Source organism: Puma concolor, chromosome D3 (assembly GCF_028749965.1).
Source record: "Puma concolor isolate L17-30 chromosome D3, mPumCon1.1.hap2, whole genome shotgun sequence".
In the NCBI taxonomy this organism is placed as follows: Eukaryota; Metazoa; Chordata; class Mammalia; order Carnivora; family Felidae; genus Puma; species Puma concolor.
Genome location: NC_141678.1, coordinates 23,077,694 through 23,095,670, shown reverse-complemented (window position 1 = coordinate 23,095,670; position 17,977 = coordinate 23,077,694). Strand labels below are relative to the sequence as shown.

General features: G+C 38.7%; 1 protein-coding gene across 12 annotated transcripts in view; it reads left to right on the top strand.

Annotated features, from left to right (window-relative positions):
- The window catches only part of MTMR3 (myotubularin related protein 3), a 149,265-nt gene that overhangs the window by 61,615 nt on the left and 69,673 nt on the right, over positions 1–17,977 (top strand). For 11 of the 12 annotated variants that reach the window (XM_086682106.1, XM_086682105.1, XM_086682104.1 and 8 more), the window contains one exon: positions 16,288–16,322. The exons of the other annotated variant lie outside the window; for it this stretch is intronic. The gene's annotated coding sequence lies outside the window, so the exon portion shown is untranslated. The remainder of the gene's footprint in view (positions 1–16,287; positions 16,323–17,977) is intronic. 12 annotated transcript variants of the gene reach the window in all.

Below are 17,977 nucleotides of genomic sequence, written 5' to 3'. Positions count from 1 at the left end.
AGTATAATTTATTGTCAAATTGGTTTCCATACAACACCCAATACTCATCCCAGCAGGTGCCCTCCTCAGTGCCCATCACCCACATTCCCCTCTCCCCCACCCCCCATCAACCCTCAGTTCCCAGTATTTAAGAGTCTCTTATGGTTTGCCTCCCTCCCTTTCTGTACCTTCTTTTTTCCCCTTCCCTTCCCCCATGGTCTTCTGTTAAGGTTCTCAGGATCCACATATGAGTGAAAATACATGGTATCTGTCTCTGCCTGACTTATTTCACCTAGCATAATACCCTCCAGTTTCATCCACATTGCTACAAATGGCCGGATTTCATTCTTTCTCATTGCCAAGTAGTTTTCCATTGTATATATAAACCACATCTTCTTTATCCATTCGTCAGTTGATGGACATTTAGGCTCTTTCCATAATTTGGCTATTGTTGGAAGCGCTGCTATAAACATTGGGGTACAAGTACCCCTGTGCATCAGCACTCCTGTATCCCTTGGGTAAATTCCTAGTAGTGCTATTGCTGGGTCATAGGGTATATCTATTTTTAATTTTTTGAGGATCCTCCACACTGTTTTCCAGAGTGGCTGCACCAGTTTGCATTCCCACCAACAATGCCAGAGGGTTCTCATTTCTCCACATCCTCTCCAGCATCTATAGTCTCCTGATTTGTTCATTTTAGCCATTTTAACCGGCGTGAGGTGGTACCTCAGTGTGGTTTTGATTTGTATTTCCCTGATGAGGAGTGACGTTGAGCATCTGATGATAAAATTTTTTAATGAAACTTTAAAGTTTTCAAGGTAGAAATTATTCTAGGATAACTTCATGTGTATGGAAGTATTATACAAAAGAATAACAATTGATGTAGACTTTTGGATAGCAGTTATAACTTTTTTTTTTTGAGAGAGAGAGAGGGCACAAGTGAGTGAGGGACAGAGAGAGGGAGAGAGCGCCCCATGAGGGGCAGAGAGGGAGAAAGAATCCCACAAGGTGGAGAGAGGAAGAGAGAGAGAATCCCACGAGGAGCAGAGAGAGAGAGAGAGAAGCAGGGCTCCAGCTCATGAATCATGAGTTCATGACCTGAGCTGAAGTCAGATTCTTAACCGACTGAGCCCCACGCTGTTAACTATTAATATTATTACTATACTTTTAACAGGTGAGAGTTTTGATGGGAACTGAAACTAGAACTCCTTCCTCCCCCTTTTTTCCAAGTAGGAAATTAAAACTTCTCAAAGGTCCAACATTTTTTCTCTTTGTTCTTCTCACCAGCAGACTAGCAAGTGGTTAAACAACCATTTCCTTGACAAAAAGTGCTAGGTGATTGACTAAAACCATCATATAACACATTCCCTTGATCATGTCATGAATTTGATCTCCTTGGAGGCTAGTTAACTTCATGGAAATTTCTGTACCTTAAAAGAACTTCAGACACTACCCAGAACACTGATCACCTGTTAAATGCATGTCCTCTGGTTATAGGGAAGACCACAAGTTTATAAGCATTCCCTCAGAGAGAGAGAGAGAGATTAGAATGAGTAGTGAACTAGGGAGAGTGGTACATATGATCTGGTTGTACAGTTTTTTTCTAAAGATACTGTTCCTACTACTTGTGGATGAGGGTTAGAGTCTCTGCTTTAGGATTTTAGGATTAAAAAAAATGGAATTTTTATAGTGAAATGCACAGATGGAAGTGTGCAGTTTGAGTTTCAGTAAATGTTTACAGCTGTGTAGCCACTGCCTCAACCCTGATACAAAACTTTACATTAGAAAGTTCTCTCATGGCCTCCTTCTGGTTATTCCCCTTCTCTGCCTTCCCAAACTATTGTTCTTGTTTCTGTCACTGTAGATTAGTTTTACCTGCTTTTTCATTTACATGGAATTGCATAATATTTACTCATTTGCAGTTTGCTGCTTTGTCAGCCTGATGCCTTTGAGATTCGTTCATATTGTTCATTTATACTGCTGAGTAGTAGTCTGTTGAAGAAATATACCACAATTTGTTTATCTGACCACCTGATACTGGACATTTTGAGTTGTTTGCAGTTTTGGGCTATTATGAATAAAGTTGCTGTGAACATTTGTGTCCAAGCCTTTTTGTGACTATGTGTTTTCACTTCTCTTGGGTTAATACCAACGAGTGGAATTGCTGGATCATAGAATAGGTGGATGTTTAATTTTATAAGCAACTGACAAACTGTCCTCCAAAGTGGTAATGCCAGATTTACACTTTCATGAGCCATGTATGAGTTCCAGTTATTTAACATCCTTACATTTGTTCTTGTAATTCTCTTTAATTTAGTTATCCCAGTGGGTGTGAAAAGGTATCTCATTGTGGTGTTTTCACTTGCATTTCCTGGATGATTGATGATGATGCACATCTTTTAATGTGCTTGTTAGCCATGGATACATCTTTGGTAAGGTTTCTGTTGAAAATCTTCTGTCCAAAAAATTTTCATTCTCTTATTGATTTGTGTTTGCTCTTTATATACTTTGGACATGAATCCTTTATCAGATATATGTATTTGCAAATATTTTTCCCACTCTGAATTTCATTTTCTTAATGATGTCTTTAAAAAAATTTTTTTTTTAAATTTATTTTAGACAGAAACAAGGAGGGGCACAGAGAGAGAAAGAGAAACACCGAATCTGAAGCAGGCTCCAGGCTCTGTGCTGTCAGTGCAGAGCCCAACATGGGGCTCAAACCCACGAACCATGAGGTCATGACCTGAGCCGAAGTTGGATGCTTAACCAACTGAGCCACCCAGCCGCCCCTTAATGGTCTCTGTAATAAGCAGAGATTTTAACAATTTAAAAAATAAAATCTTTCTTATTGTGGGGAAAACATACATAACAAAATTTATTCTAATCATTTTAAAGTGTACAACTCGTTTGTATTAAGTATATTCACAAAGTTCTGCAACCTTCACTAACTGCTGTGGCATATTCACAATGTTAGGCAGCCATCACTGACTACTGTGTATTTCCAGAACTTTGTCATAATCCCAAATGGAATCTCTGCACCCATTAAATAATCAGATATATATATATATATATATATATATTAATGTTTATATATTTGTTTTCAGAGCACGTGTGAGTGGGGGAGGGGCAGAGAGAGGGAGAGAGAATCTCAAGTAGGCTCCTCAGTGTCCACGCAGAACCAGACACAGGCTCAATCCCACGACCCTGGGATCACGACATGAGCCGAAATCACGAGTTGGACACTCAACTGACTGAGACATCCAGGTGCCCCTCAGAAGTTTTCTGTTTTTTGTTTTTTAAAATAAATGTTTATTCATTTTTGAGAGAGTATGAGCAGGGGAGGGGCAGAGAGAGGTGGGGACAGAGGATCTGAAGCCGTCTCTATGCTGATAGCAATCAGCCCAATGCATGGCTTGGACTCACACACCATGAGATCATGACCTCAGCTGAAGTCAGGTACTCAACTGAGATTGTTTTTCTTTTTTTTTTTTTAAGATTTTATTTTTCAGTAATCTCTACACATGGGGCTTGAACTTAGAATCCTGAGATTAAGAGTTGGATGCTCTGATGACTGAGTCAGCCAGGTGCCACAATGATCAGGTTTTTTTTTTTTTTTTTTTTTTTTTTGAGAGAGTACAAGCAGGGGAGAAGCAGAAAGAGAGAGAGACACAGAATCTGAAGCATACTCCAGGCTCTGAGCTGTCAGCACAGAGCCTGATGTGGGGCTTGAACTCCTGGACTGTGAGATCATGACCTGAGGTGAAGTTGGAAGCTTAACCAACTGAGCCACCCATGCGCCCCCTAATAATCACATTTTTTTGTATGACATTTGTAGCATAAAAGTTCTTGTGTAAAAGCAATCAGTATTTTGCCTTTTGAATGCCTTTAGTTTTTTGGGTATATTGGCCCTTCCATGACCACTTGAGCTATGTGACGTGTGTAGTTTTCATGTCTACCTTTGCCACTCTTAGGGATGGAGGGGATAAATATATTAAGATACTCTCATTGTCAATTGTTTTAGATAAGAATTTAACCTTTACTTCTTTCTGACTTGCCTGTTAGTTTTGCAATTTTATTCCTAGACCAAGTATTTTGATCATGATAGGGGGAAAAAGTCAGACTTTGAGTTTACTGGCTTTTCTTTCTACTCCTCAAGAGGATAGGAAGCGGATAAAAAGGTATTGATCTGAGTTGAATGAGAATGATATTAGTGGTGTTCAAAACATTCTTTTATCCTCAGGACATTTGTAGCTTCTGGCATACAGAGGCAGCATGACTTTGGGAAGGTAGACACCTATCTTTTCCTCTTTCTGTGGTCTTCATAAGTTTTGTAAGCTACTTTGTTCTGTTGCTTTCATTGCTTATATCCCCACTCTCAACCAAATAGAACTCTGTACTTTTTTGTGTGTGTAGAATAGAAGATTCTTGAATATCCTTCCCTTGCTCCAAAAATTACACTGTCACAAATATGTTATTCTCATGCATTTCTTTCTCCCAAGTTGTCTTTTTTTTGAACTTTGTGTGTGTGTGTGTGTGTGTGTCTGTGTGTGTGTGACACACATAGTGCATACAACACAAATGTACAGTGTAATGAATGATTCTGTATAGTGAACACTCATGTCACCACCTTCCACGTCAGTAAGTAGAACATTCCCAGCACCCCAGAAGGCTACCCTGGTTGGTCTCTGTTCCTTCCTACACAGATCATCTCCTTTCCTCTTAGAAATAACTAACTTCTGTCCTGCTCTTCATGGTACTGACTTTTATTGGTATTGTTACCTACTTATGCATCCATAAACAATAGCTTAGTCTGTTTTGAATGGAATTGTATGTACTTTCTATCTTTTGCACATTTCCTATGTGTTGTGTTGGTCTAGTTCATTTTTATTGCTGTTATATGGTACAAAATAACATTACAAACTATCCTATTGTTGCTAGACGTCTGGGATGCTTTCAGGTTTGGGCTACTATGAACAATGCTGCTATGAATATTCTTATATATTTCTTCTGGTGCTATCGCATTTTAGGGTGTACACCTAGGAGCACAGTTGCCAGGACACAGGATATGTATCTTCACCTTTAATGCCATGTTGTTTTCCAAAATGATTTATCAGTTCACATTCCCATTAGCAGTGAGTGAAAGTTTCCATTGCTCTACATCTTTATTAACACTTGATATTGTCAGTGTTTTCAATTTTTGATGAAAAATTTGGGGAGTATGTAATAGTATCTTACAGTCCTTTTTTTTTTTTTTTGAATTCTTTTTATTTTTTTATTTATTTTGAGAGAGAGAGAGAACCAGCAGGGGAGGGGCAGAGAGAGAGAGGGGGACAGAGGATCTGAAGTGGGTTCTGTGCTGACAGCAGAGAGCCTGACGTGGGGCTCGAACCCACAAACTGCAAGATGACCTGAGCCGAAGTTGTACACACAACCATCCAGGTACCCCATATCTTGTGGTTCTAATTTGGAGTTGCTGGATTATTGGGTTTGAGCGTCTTTGCCTATTTTATTGGTCATTTGCATTTCTTCTGCAGTTGCTTATTTTCTTCATTTTTCCATTGGATTATTTGTCTGTTTTTATTTAAAAAAATTTTTAAGTTTATTTATTTTTGAGAGAGCATGTGCTTTGGGGGGCAGAGAGAGAGGGAGAGAGAATCCCAACCAGGCTCTGCACTGTCAGCACAGAGCCTGATGTGGGGCTTGAACTCGCAAACCATGAGATTGTGACCTGAGTTGAAACCAAGAGTGGTTAACCAAGTGGTTAACCAAGAGTGGTAAACCAAGAGCCGCTTAACCGGCTGAGCCACCCAGGCACCTCAGATTACTTGTCCTTTTTTAAAAATACTAATTTGTAGTTCTTTATGTGTTCTGGATACTTTGGCAGTTAAATTTGGCAAATATTTTTGTCCATCTGTTTGGCTTTGTTTTCAGTGTCTTTGTGGTCTTTTAATAGACATTTTTGATTAGTCAAACTTTAGTTCTCCCCCTCCCCCCCTTTATGGTTACTTTTTGTGTCTTACTTTAGAAATCTTCTTTACTCAGAGGTCATGAAAATATTTTCTTCTCAAACATTTTTGTAAAATGTTAATTTAGTTTGAGAGAGATGGTGATGGGGTAGGACTCAGAGGGAGAGAGAGAGAATCCCAAGCAGATTCCACGCTCAGCCTAGAGCCTCACCTGTCAGTCTCAGGACAGTGAGATCACAACCTGAGCCAATGATCAAGAGTTGGCTGCTTAACCAACTGAGCCAGCCAGTGCCCTCAAACATTTTTTTTAAAGATTTGTATTTTTGCCTTTCACTGTTAGTAACCCACTAGATTTTGTCTATAATGTATGAAATAGTGACCAATTTCATTTTCTTTCCATGTGGTTATCAGCTGACCCAAATACTTTATTGAAAGACCCGTCCTTTCCCTTTCCCTACTGTTCTTTGTTACTTTTTTTTTTTTTTTGCATAAATCAGGTGTTTATTTACATGTGCATATGTTTCTTGGCTCCCTATTCTGTTCCATTGGTCTTTCCTTGTGCCAGTATCACCCCATCTTTAGCTAATATGGTTTAATCTCGATACCTGTTATACTAAATCTTTCCACTTTGATTTCTCCCCTTTTTTTCAAGAGCATTTTGGGTATTCCTGGACCTTTTATGTTTTTAGAATCCTTTCATCATCTTCTTCAAAAACAAAACACACCCTGCTGATATTTTGATTGGGATTGTATTGCTTCTTGCTCTTTTTTAAAAAATGTTGATTTCTGAGAGAGAAAGAGTGCAAGCAGGGGAGGGGCAGAGAGAGAGACAGACACAGAATGCTTAGCAGGTTCCAGGCTCGAGCTGTCAGCACAGAGCCTGATGTGGGGCTCGAACTCACAAACATGGAGATCATGACTGAGCCACCCAGGTGCCCCTCACTTTTTTTTTTTTTTTAAGTAATCTCTGCCCAACATGGCTCCCAAACGTACAACCTGGAGATCAAGAGTCAGCATGTTCTACTGAGCCAGCCAGGCATGTTCCTCCTCTTTATTTCTAATAATGCCTTAAAGTCTACTTTTTCTTGTATCAGTATACCCAAACCAGTTTTTTCTTTAATATTTACATGATATTTGTTCATTGTGTGTTTTTCAAATTTTCTGTTTCCTTAAATTTTCAGTTTAAAATTTGGAGGGTGATGGGATGTACAGCTCAGTCTCTCTTCAGTTTTAGCAAATAACCTATAACCCAAGGTCAGGAACTGACCCAAGTATTGGACTCATCTCTCTGAATTTCAGTCATCTTTCATATCTTAGTGAGTTTGATTTTGATAATAGCTCACTGTGTTTTTATGTCTTTGCTTTTTTTAAAAAAAATTTTTTTTCCCAACGTTTTATTATTATTTTTGGGACAGAGAGAGACAGAGCATGAACGGGGAAGGGGCAGAGAGAGAGGGAGACACAGAGTCGGAAACAGGCTCCAGGCTCTGAGCCATCAGCCCAGAGCCCGACGCGGGGCTCGAACTCACGGAGCGCGAGATCGTGACCTGGCTGAAGTCGGACGCTTAACAGGGGCGCCTGGGTGGCGCAGTCGATGTCTTTGCTTTTAAGAGAATTTTAGTATACTTATTTTTTAATTTTTTTGGTGCCAAAACCTGGGAATGAACCACTTATAAAAGAATTTTAAATATTTCATCTAGGTTTTATTTATTTATTTTTTTGATGTTTATTTTTGAGAGAGAGAGCGAGTGAGAGTGTGCTGGGGAGGGGCAGAGAGAGAGGGAGATATGGAATCTAAAGCAGGATCTAGGTTCTGAGCTGTCAGCAGAGAGCCTGATGCTGGGCTCAAGTCCACTAACCGCAAGATCATGACCTGAGCTGAAGTCAGATGCCCAACTGACTGAGCCACCCAGGCACCCCTCATCCAGCTTTTTGAGTTTGTCTTCAGCACGTTGGTAATTTGAATTACTTGGTGTTGCTGGAAGTGTTTTAACCTTTATTTGGGTTTTTTGCTTAGGATTTTGTGATAAGGTTTTCTGTGTTTGGATTCCTTCCAGCTTAGGAGCTGGACTTTGATTACATAAGTAGACTTGGAGTGAGTTGCCTTGGGCCATAAATAGACTGGAGTCAGGGTCAAAATGTGAATTGATATATTAGAGGCTAAGGTATAAATTTTAGATAATACTGTGAAATTTGTTAATTATATGCATTTTTATGACTTGACTTCATCCAGGGATGAAAGCTGCTTTAACTTAATATTAGCCCCATTAATTTTGTAGTGAACTGGAGGAAGGCTTGTTAGCTTCTGTACTGGGCATGGAGCCTACTTTAAAAAAAAATTAGAAAGTTCAGTAATAACTGATTTGAATGCATGGGAAAGATTAAAACCAGAGATGTATTAAATAAACTAGGAGCTAACATTTTACATTAGGAGGGAGATATAATTAACCTAAATTTGTGCGTGTGCACGGTGGTACAAATAAAGCTCACTCGATTCTTCATTTAATACATACTATTCCTGGGAGTGTTGTTTTCTTCTATCTCCTGCTTTCATTTCTCTATATCAGATGCCAGTGAACTGTTGCAAACCTCAGTTGCTTTACATTAACATATATTCAGATTGTTGAATTCCATATTTGCCTTTCTGTTTTTTTCCTAACATTTCTGTTTATTTCTTTCCTCTTCATCTTTAGGCCTCCAGGAATTTATACAACTCAGTAGACTGCATAGTATATATTCTTGGGGGGGGGGGAGGGGGCGGTTTACTTGAGTTGCAGGTTAATGACAGTTTTCACAGGTTTATGTTTAAGCTTTTAAAACTTCAGACTCTCTTGTTTTACTCTAGAAATTTTGGGCAATCTCATTAGATCAGAGTTGCACTGGGGTAAGAGGCACTTTAAATATTAAAGGTATTTAAGTATACTGAATGGATTAGTATTAAACAGTGCTACAAGAAAATAAACATTTGTCTAGGGAAAATAGTCAAAAGGGAAGTAATCTGGGAAAAATTTGCATTTTATAGACTAGGGCTAAATACATGTGTATGTTCATACATATATAAGATTAAAAAAAACAAATCCAAGAGTGCCTCATGGGCTCAGTCTGTGCAGAGTGTGCAACTCTTGATCTTGGGGTTCTGAGAGCCCCACATTGGGTGTAGAGATTACTTAAATATTTAAAAAAAAACCCACAAATCCAACTTCTTAAAAAAATTTATTTATTTATTTTGAGAGAGAGGGCATATGAGCAGGGAGAGGCAGAGAGGGAGAGAGAATCCTAAGCAGACTCCTTGGTGTCAGCACAGACCTACAGACCATGAGATCATGACCTGAGCTGAAACCAAGAGCCAGACGATTAACTAACTGAGGCACCCAGGTGCCCCCAACTTTTTAATCTCCATACTCCATGTGGGTCTCAAACTCACAACCCCGAGAACAACAGTCACATGCTCCACTGACTGAACCATCCAAGCATCCCCAAATCCAACTTTTTATATGGACACAGAACATGAACAGGACAGGATGAAAATGAATATGGATACTCTTGGGGAAGTAAGATGGTTGATTGTTTTCTTTAGATGATAGTAAAGTGACACTCATTGAGGAGCAAGTTCATTAATATTTTTAGGTGATGTGACCAAGGCAGAATACTCGATTAGCAATAATAAAACTGTTGATTGCTAGCCAGCTGATTACTTTTCTTTCTGATAAAACTTTATTCATGGTAATTCTGTGTAAATATTATAGAACATAAAATTTACCTGTAGTTGCCATTTTCAGTTGGTATATTTCTTGTGTGTACCAAATTTGGTTGGTATATATATTTTGTAAATGTTTACTTTTATCTCTGAATGAAATATTTTTTTTAACAGTTATGATGAACTATTAATTGTGTCCATTGCTGAAATCATCACTGTCTTTGATTTATAATAAAAGCAGATTTCTCCAGAAATCAAAGTTAATAGAAGGTCCATGTTTATTTCTGGAAACGAATTAACTATTATTTAAGAAAATACTTGATGCCTTGTAATATTTATACAGTAGAATATTTTACTTCTTAGGGTGCCTGGGTGTCTCAGTCAGTTGAGCGACCGACTCTTGATTTTGTCTCAGGTCATGATCCCAGGGTTGTGGGATTGAGCCCTGCAGCTGGCTCTGCACTGAGCATGGAGCCTGCTTAAGATTCTCTCTCCCTCTGCCCCTCTCCCCTGCTTGTACTCTTATTCTGTAAAATTAAAAAAAAAAAAAAAGTGTATATATATTTTTTGTTTGAAGCTGTAATTTTTGAGTATACAGTAATTTTTAGATTTAGAAATTGTCTAATTTGTAATGTTAAAAAAAATATGGTATAATTTGTATTACCATGCTGTGAAAGTTTTAAAGCTTATTTATTTTTGAGGGGGAGGGAGAGTGTGCATGTATGAGCTTGTGTGAGTGGGGGAGGGGTAGAGAGAGAGGGAGATAGAATCCCAAGCAGACTCCACACTGTCAGCGGGAGTGGGGGTTGGGGGGTGAGGGTGAAGGGAAGCCCAACGCTGGGCTCAAGCTCACAAACCCTGAGATCATGACCTGAACCGAAATTAAGAGTCAGATGCTTAACTGACTGAGCCACCTAGGTGTCTCAACCATGCTGTGAAAGTTTAACTTAAATGAGTTTTTGTCAAGAAGAAATCTGTAAAACTTTAAAAACTAAATTTTATCTAAGCATACTGTATCTAATAGTACCTTGTGTTCAATTAATATAGGAAATAGTAAATGGGATGATTTGTATTTGAGTTACAGTCATGCCCTAATTCTGCCTCTTTGGTTGTTTAAAAAAACCTGGTATACATTATTTAATTATGAGTTTATTAAGGAAATCAAGGTGAATGTGTGAATCATGTGATTTTGTTATTCAGGATTCTTGGTTGTTAGTGACAAACTGAATTAGAGCTTGAATAAATAAACAAGAGAAGGTGTGGTTTTAATTGAACTGTGACAACCACATGGGGACTTGGAATTGAGGGTACAGTGTCTCAGTTATTCTAGCTTTACATCTCTGGTAATTGGTGTGATTCTCTCAGGCTCATGACTCTACAGTCCAAAGTCTCTCCTTCCTCTTAGTGTCTCAGTAATATTTTCCACTGTGCCCCTCCACCAAAAGAAATAGTAATAGCTCCGTTTATTAAGTAGAGCCAAACAACTGAATTGTTTATTTCCTAACAATTTAGCTACTTGAAAAATTGATAAGTATAATTTGAAAGAAAACTTTTTTTTTAATGTTTTATTTATTTTTGAGACAGAGACAGAGCATGAACGGGGGAGGGTCAGAGAGAGAGGGAGACACAGAATCTGAAGCAGGCTCCAGGCTCTGAGCTGTCAGCACAGAGCCCGACGCGGGGCTCGAACTCACAGACCGTGAGATCATGACCTGAGCCCAAGTCGGACGCTTAACCGACTGAGCCACCCAGGCGCCCCAAAAGAAAACATTTTAATATGTGTGCCTGTTAGGTACCAAACAAATTCTCAAACCTTGTAATCAGATATTCCACCTGTTTCCTGTTGGACATTGGTTTTTACAGGATACTTTTTGTCATAGCGACTTGCTAAAACCCCTGTGTCTTACATATCACTGAAAAGGATGTTTTTTAAGCTAATGTTGAACTTATGAATGACCTCAGATAGTTGTTTGTGTGGTCCACGTAGGTCAGTTTTTGCTGTGTTTCCCTCAAAAACTTAAACAGTCCCTGTAGTGCCCCTATGAATTTACTGTGGTACCCCCAAGATGCCTCAGCACACAGCTTGGGAGCCATGATTTTAGAAGAAGAGAAGGATTTTTTTTTAAAAAATATTTTTTTGAGAGAGGGAGGGAGGGGGGAGGGAGGGAGGAGTGGAGAGAGAGAAAGAGAGAGAGAGCATGAACAGAGCATGAGTGGGGCAGGGGCAGAGGGAGACACAGAATCCAAAGCAGGCTCCAGGCTCTGAGCTGTCAGCATAGAGCCTGACACCAGGCTCAAACTCACAAACCTTGAGATCATGATCTGAGCCGAAGTTGGACATTTAAAAAAGTTTATATATGGATTTGAAAGCATGATCTTTGTGCTTTCATAATTATCTGAGTAATCAAGGATCAAAGATGTAAACTTAAGAGCTAAAATTATAAAACTTCTGGAAGAAAACACAGGGGAAACATTTCATGACATTGCATTTGGCAATGATTTCTTGGATATGACATCAAAAGCACAGGCAGCAAAAGAAAAAATAGATGCGTTGAACTGTATTAAAAACTTAACGTATCAGTATGCTTTCAAGAGTGAAAAGGCACCAGAATGGGAGGAGATATTTGCAAATCCTATATCTGATAAAGGATTACTATCCAGAATATATTAAAAAACACAACACCCAAAAACAACCCAACTAAAAAAACAGAGACTTGAATAGACATTTCTTCACAAAGAAGTTATGTAAATAGCTAGTAAACACATGAAAAGATGCCCAACATTGCTAGTCATTAGGGAAATGCAAATCAAAACCATAAGATGCTACTTCGCACCAGTTAGGATGGCTATTATCAAAAAAAGTGGAAAAGGGTTGTCAAGGATATGGTGCATTGCTGGTGGGAATATAAAATGGTGCAGCTGTTGAGGGAAAACTGTGGTGGCTCCTCAGAAAATTAAACAGAATTACCGTATGATCTAGCAAGTACACTCTTAGGTATCTACCCAAAATAAGTGAAACCAGGGACTAACGTATTTGTACACTAATGTTCATAGTAGCACCATTCACAGTAGCCAAAAGGTAGAAACAGTCTAAATGTCCATCAGTGGATGGATGTGTAAACAAAATGTGTGGTGTATGTACATGCAGTGGAGTATTATCCAGCCTTAAAAATGAAGTTTGGGATGATGAAAAAGTTACAGAAATGGATAGTGATGGTGATTGCACCACAGTGTGAATGTACTAAAAAGGTTATTCAGTTTTACACTTAAAATGGTTAACATTGTAAATATGTCTATTTTACTACAGTAAAAACAAAAAAAAACCTGAAAAAACACTTTAAACATGTGCAGTTTGTTTTACTTCAGTAATGCCTTAAAGTTAAAAAGAATTTTGAGGTATTTGACCCCAAAAATAATTTGTGATGATTTTATTTAAAGATGACGGAATAACAAATTGACAAAAGTCAGTTTGTCCTACAAAGTGATATCTTACTATGGTGCTAGGTCTGTGGAACAGACACAGCAGTGGATGGATTTTAACTTTATAAAAGCTTCTGTCTCTGGTGGCATCTTCATCCATAAGAGATGAAAATCTGTCTTATTGATAAATGGTGCAAAGATTAGAGGTTTCATATTCATTGTTACTGGTGGGTTGCTGTCAGATGAAAGAGAGAGAGACAACAAATGGTAGGATTGTGCTCAACTATATAATGTTCTCAAGAGTGTTACAGTTGGGTGCCTGGGTGGCTCAGTCAGTTAAGTGTCTGACTTCGACTCAGGTCAAGACCTCGTGGTTTGTGGATTTGAGCCCTGCGTCGGGCTCTGTGCTGACAGCTCAGAGCCTAGAGCCTGGAGCCTGCTTCATATTCTGTCTCCTCCTCTCTGCCCCTCTCCCGTTTGTGTTCTTTCTCTCAAAAATAAACAAAAAAAAATTTAATACAGTTGATGGAATGGGGAAGTATGCTCATTAACTTCACGGATGACTCAGCCCCTTGGAGGGTAGAATTCGAGTTCGGGACTGGCTTGACAAGTGAGAAGAGGTTGTAAAGAGTAAAGATATTTAGGAACAATATTAAAAATATTTAGGAACAAGTGTCAAGTAGCATACTTCAAGTGGATAATAAAACACTGATGAAAATCTTTAGTTTTGTGGGAGAATGAAACTTAATAAAGCCTATGCTGCTCTATAAAAAATATAGTAGCATATGTAGTATATAAGAAACATATTCTCAGTATATAAGGGCTCCTTACTTGGATTCACTTTATGAGGAGTATAGTTAGCATCAAATTATATTAGCAGACTTATTGAATGGAGAAGGCTGTTTGGCCAGATGTTTATAATGTGAACTGTGGAGCTAGAATGCTTGGGTTTGAATTCTGGCTTCTCAACTGCTATAATCTTGAGAAAGTTACTTCTCTGTATCTGTTTTTTCAGCTGTTTTTTCAACTATAATGGTCACTATGTATAGAATTATTATGGGGTTAATTGAGATAATATAATTTTTTTTTTTTTTTTTAAAGCATGCAAGAAAGAGAAAGCGTGTGGGGGGGGCGGGGGGGAGAGAGAAAGAGAAAAAATCTCAAGCAGGCTCCACATCTAGCACAGATTCCCTGACTCAGGGCTCAGTCTCACGACCGTGAGATCATGACCTGAGCCGAAATCAAGAGTCGGATGCTTAACCGGCTGAGCCATCCAGGTGCCCCAACACATACAATACTTTTAAAACAGTGCCTGGCATATAGAGAAGTGCTCAATAAAATTGGCTGTTTAAAAAGATCCCTAACAACTGGTCACAGTTGGCCCATTAATATGAGGTTCTACTGATAGTGTTTTCTCTCCCTGTTCTTGCTGTCACTGTCAAAAAAAAAAAAAAGTTATTTAAAAAATGGCCTTGTTTTTTCTAACTAGCATGCCAAATCCTACCATTGCTTTTTGGTGCTGTAGAGTTAGCTGTTCATGTGGATGCTGTACCATTCAGGTTCTTTGCCAGTTATCAGAAAGTGTTAAATATATACGACTGAAAAATCCTCTTGGCTTCATGTTGGAAGAAACTACTTTTCAGTCTCACCAATTTGTGAACCTGTTTGCTCTTCCTTTGTCAATTCAGGAAAAGTTGAGGAAAGGACAGAGAAGGAATCCAGTTTTTTCGGGTAGAAGCAAAATTATTACACAAAGAATGAAATGTAAAAAGGATTTTTTAGGAATGACTTGATCATAAGAATGGCTTTTATATGATGGCCTCAAAGAGGTCAAAGAAGATTAAAACCACTTCCCTCTTGCTGTCACTTTTATATTATGTATCCTTGTTTTAAAGCAGTGTTACTTTTACAAAACCACCCTGATTTTATTTATTTTTAATGTTTATTTTTGAGAGAAAGAGGGAGGGAGGCACAGAATCCAAAGCAGGCTCCAGACTCAGAGCTGTCAGCACAGAGCCCAATGCGGGGTTCGAACCCACAAACTGAGATCATGACCTGAGCTGAAGTCGTTATGCTAAACCAACTTAGCCGCCCAGGTGCCCCTTAGTTATTTTTTTTTTTTTTAAAGTAAATACATTGTGTGTGTGTTTTGAGAGAGTGAGAAAGAGAAGGAGAAAGGGAAGGGAGAGCGGTTTGGAGGAGTGAGAGAGGTAGAATTTGATAAAAGAGAATCAGTGTGGGTGGCTCAGTCGGTTGAGCGTCTGACTTCGGCTCAGGTCATGATCTCACAGTCTGTTAGTTTGAGCCCCACATCGGGCTCTGTGCTGATGGCTCAGAGCCTGGAGCCTGCTTCCTATTCTGTGTCTCCCTCTCTCTCTGCCCCTTCCCTGCTCATGCTCTGTCTCTCTCTGTCTCAAAAATAAATAAAAAACATTAAGAAAAAAAAATTAAAAAAAAAAAAGAATCAGTGTTAAATCATGTGTACCTGCAAAGATACAGTAAAAGTTTAGTGACCTAAAATACTAGAAAAGCTCTGACGATCTGGTTGGTAGAGAAAAGGCCAGTCTGGGTATAGGAAACAACATAAACAATGGCAAGGAATTTGGAATGAACATAGAATGTCCTAGAGGGGAAGAGTAAGATCCTCATTTGGGGGAGACTTGGTTGTTCGAGAGGGAAGGGCCTTGTTTTGGGGAGACTTTGTTCTTGAGGGATGCCCTAGATCTTGACAGATACAATTATGGTACCTTGAGAGTTCATTGATAATTGTGTTGAGAATAGTGGTTAATGTTGTTTGGCTCACTCGGTTAAGTGATTTGTTCTTAAGTCTCAAAATGCCTATAGCTAAGCTTTTTGCTGCAGCAAAATTGGATACTACTTTTTTATTTTGGACTTTGAAAGGTTATAATCAATACTGGAAACTTAACAGATCTTTCAGTTGCAAGGGCTTATTCTACATGAAGGCAGGCAGGTAGAACTGTTGCATTTATGGTAAGAACTGGAATACAGATGTTTTAAATGGACATGAGTGTGCTTGAAACATTTAGTGGGTAGGTAAATAGAAGACCATGGTTAATTTTTTGTGTTTACCTAAATTGCATGTTTTTTTTAAAATTAAAAATGTAGTTATTGAGCGTGTTTTTCCTCCCTGTCAGAATTAGTATTCACTTGTTTGAAGATACTAGCTCAGTAACTCTCTTTTCTGATGTTATTTCCATTTTACAGATGAGAAACTTCGTGAACTTCCCAAACTGATACAAGTAAGTTTGGAGCCAAAATTAACATCCTGAACTGTCTGATTCCAGAACCTGTGATCATACCTAATCGTATGTAGTGGCACTATATTGTAGTGCCTCTCATTGAAACATAGTGTAAGGCCCTTGGGTTCTGAGTAGGAAAACGACCTTGCATAGGAAATCATAATCTGTATAGAACACATAGAAATGTAAGTAATTAGGGGCACCTGGGTGGCTTAGTCGGTTGTAAGTAATTAGAGGCACCTGGGTGGCTTAGACTCTCAGGTCATGATCTCACAGTTCATGAGTTCGTCTCCGTGTGGGGCTCTGTGCTGACAGCTCAGAGCTTGGAGCCTGCTTCGAATTCTGTGTCTCCTCCTCTCTCTCTGCCCCTCCCCCACTCACACTCTGCTTGTCTCTCAAAAATAAACAGGCATTGAGGGGAAAAAAAGAGGAATTGACCAGAAACAGTTGTGTTGTCAGTTGAATCCTAACTGGTAATTTTGTTTCTTAGGTAATTAAGGTCTAATTTTTAAATGAACAAATGTTTAAAAATCAGTTAGCTAAACCAAATGGTGGTGATACTGGTGGCATGGAATGGAAAGATGGAAATCGAGCGTTTCAGGGAAAGTAATGGGAATTGGTGTTAGGTTTTGTTATTGGAAATAGATTAAAATGTTTTCTAGCCTTGAAAACCTAGGCCTACCAAGATTTCCAGTGGAGTATGAAGAAAGAAGGAGTGGTGGAGGGAGGAGGAGGAGGAGGCCAGTGATGGATTTTGTTTAGGATATGTAGACTTGGAGGTGCTATGGTGATAGTCCAGAGGAGACCCTGTATTTTGTGGTACTGTGCTAGTAGTAATAGCAATCAAGTAAAAGCAATCAAGAGATGCCAGAGCTCTCTGGTGGTAGCATAAACCTTAAAGAGAGGCTTATCATTTGTGTGGGGGAAGGACTAGATACTGTTGAATGTGGCCCTGGTCAGGTCTGCTTATGAATGGTTTCAGACTTTTAATGAATTGAAAAGATAAGTGCAGAATATTTTTTTCAGTGCTCATTAGCATAAATACAGTTTTTTTTTTTTTTTAAAGGTATTTGTGTTCCATTTAAGTCTTCTCAAATCTCGCCAGTGGTCTGTATACCACAGCATGGAAATACTGGTAATTGAAAATATAACCATATGCTATAGGATGTAGGATTTAGGTTAAAGACTGAAGATATAAATCAGTAGAAAAGAAAAAGGGTAAGCTCTTTCTAAAGTCTTATATATCTTTGCATTTTAGCATATTTAAATGTCCTGATTGAAAACAGTAGTACACAGATGTGGTGTTCAAGTCATAGGCCTGCTGTTTTACCAGAGAGCTGGATAAAACGCATTTGTCCTTCTGCCCCTTACAGACATTAGTTCCTCTGACAAACTGTTTTCAGGTTGAAACATGCAAGAAACTTATGAGTGGTGCTGATTGACATTAGATATGTTTACACGCTTATTGGAAACTTGAGAATTTGAATTGCGTGGATTATTATTTTCATGTTGAATTGAATAGTATAAGTTTGTGATGTATAAACAATATGCTTGGAATATTCCATAATTTATGCAGAACAGGTTTATTTTTATTTTTTGAGAGAGAGAAAGCATAAGAGAGCTAAGGGGAGGGAGGGAGGGAGGGAGGGAGAGAG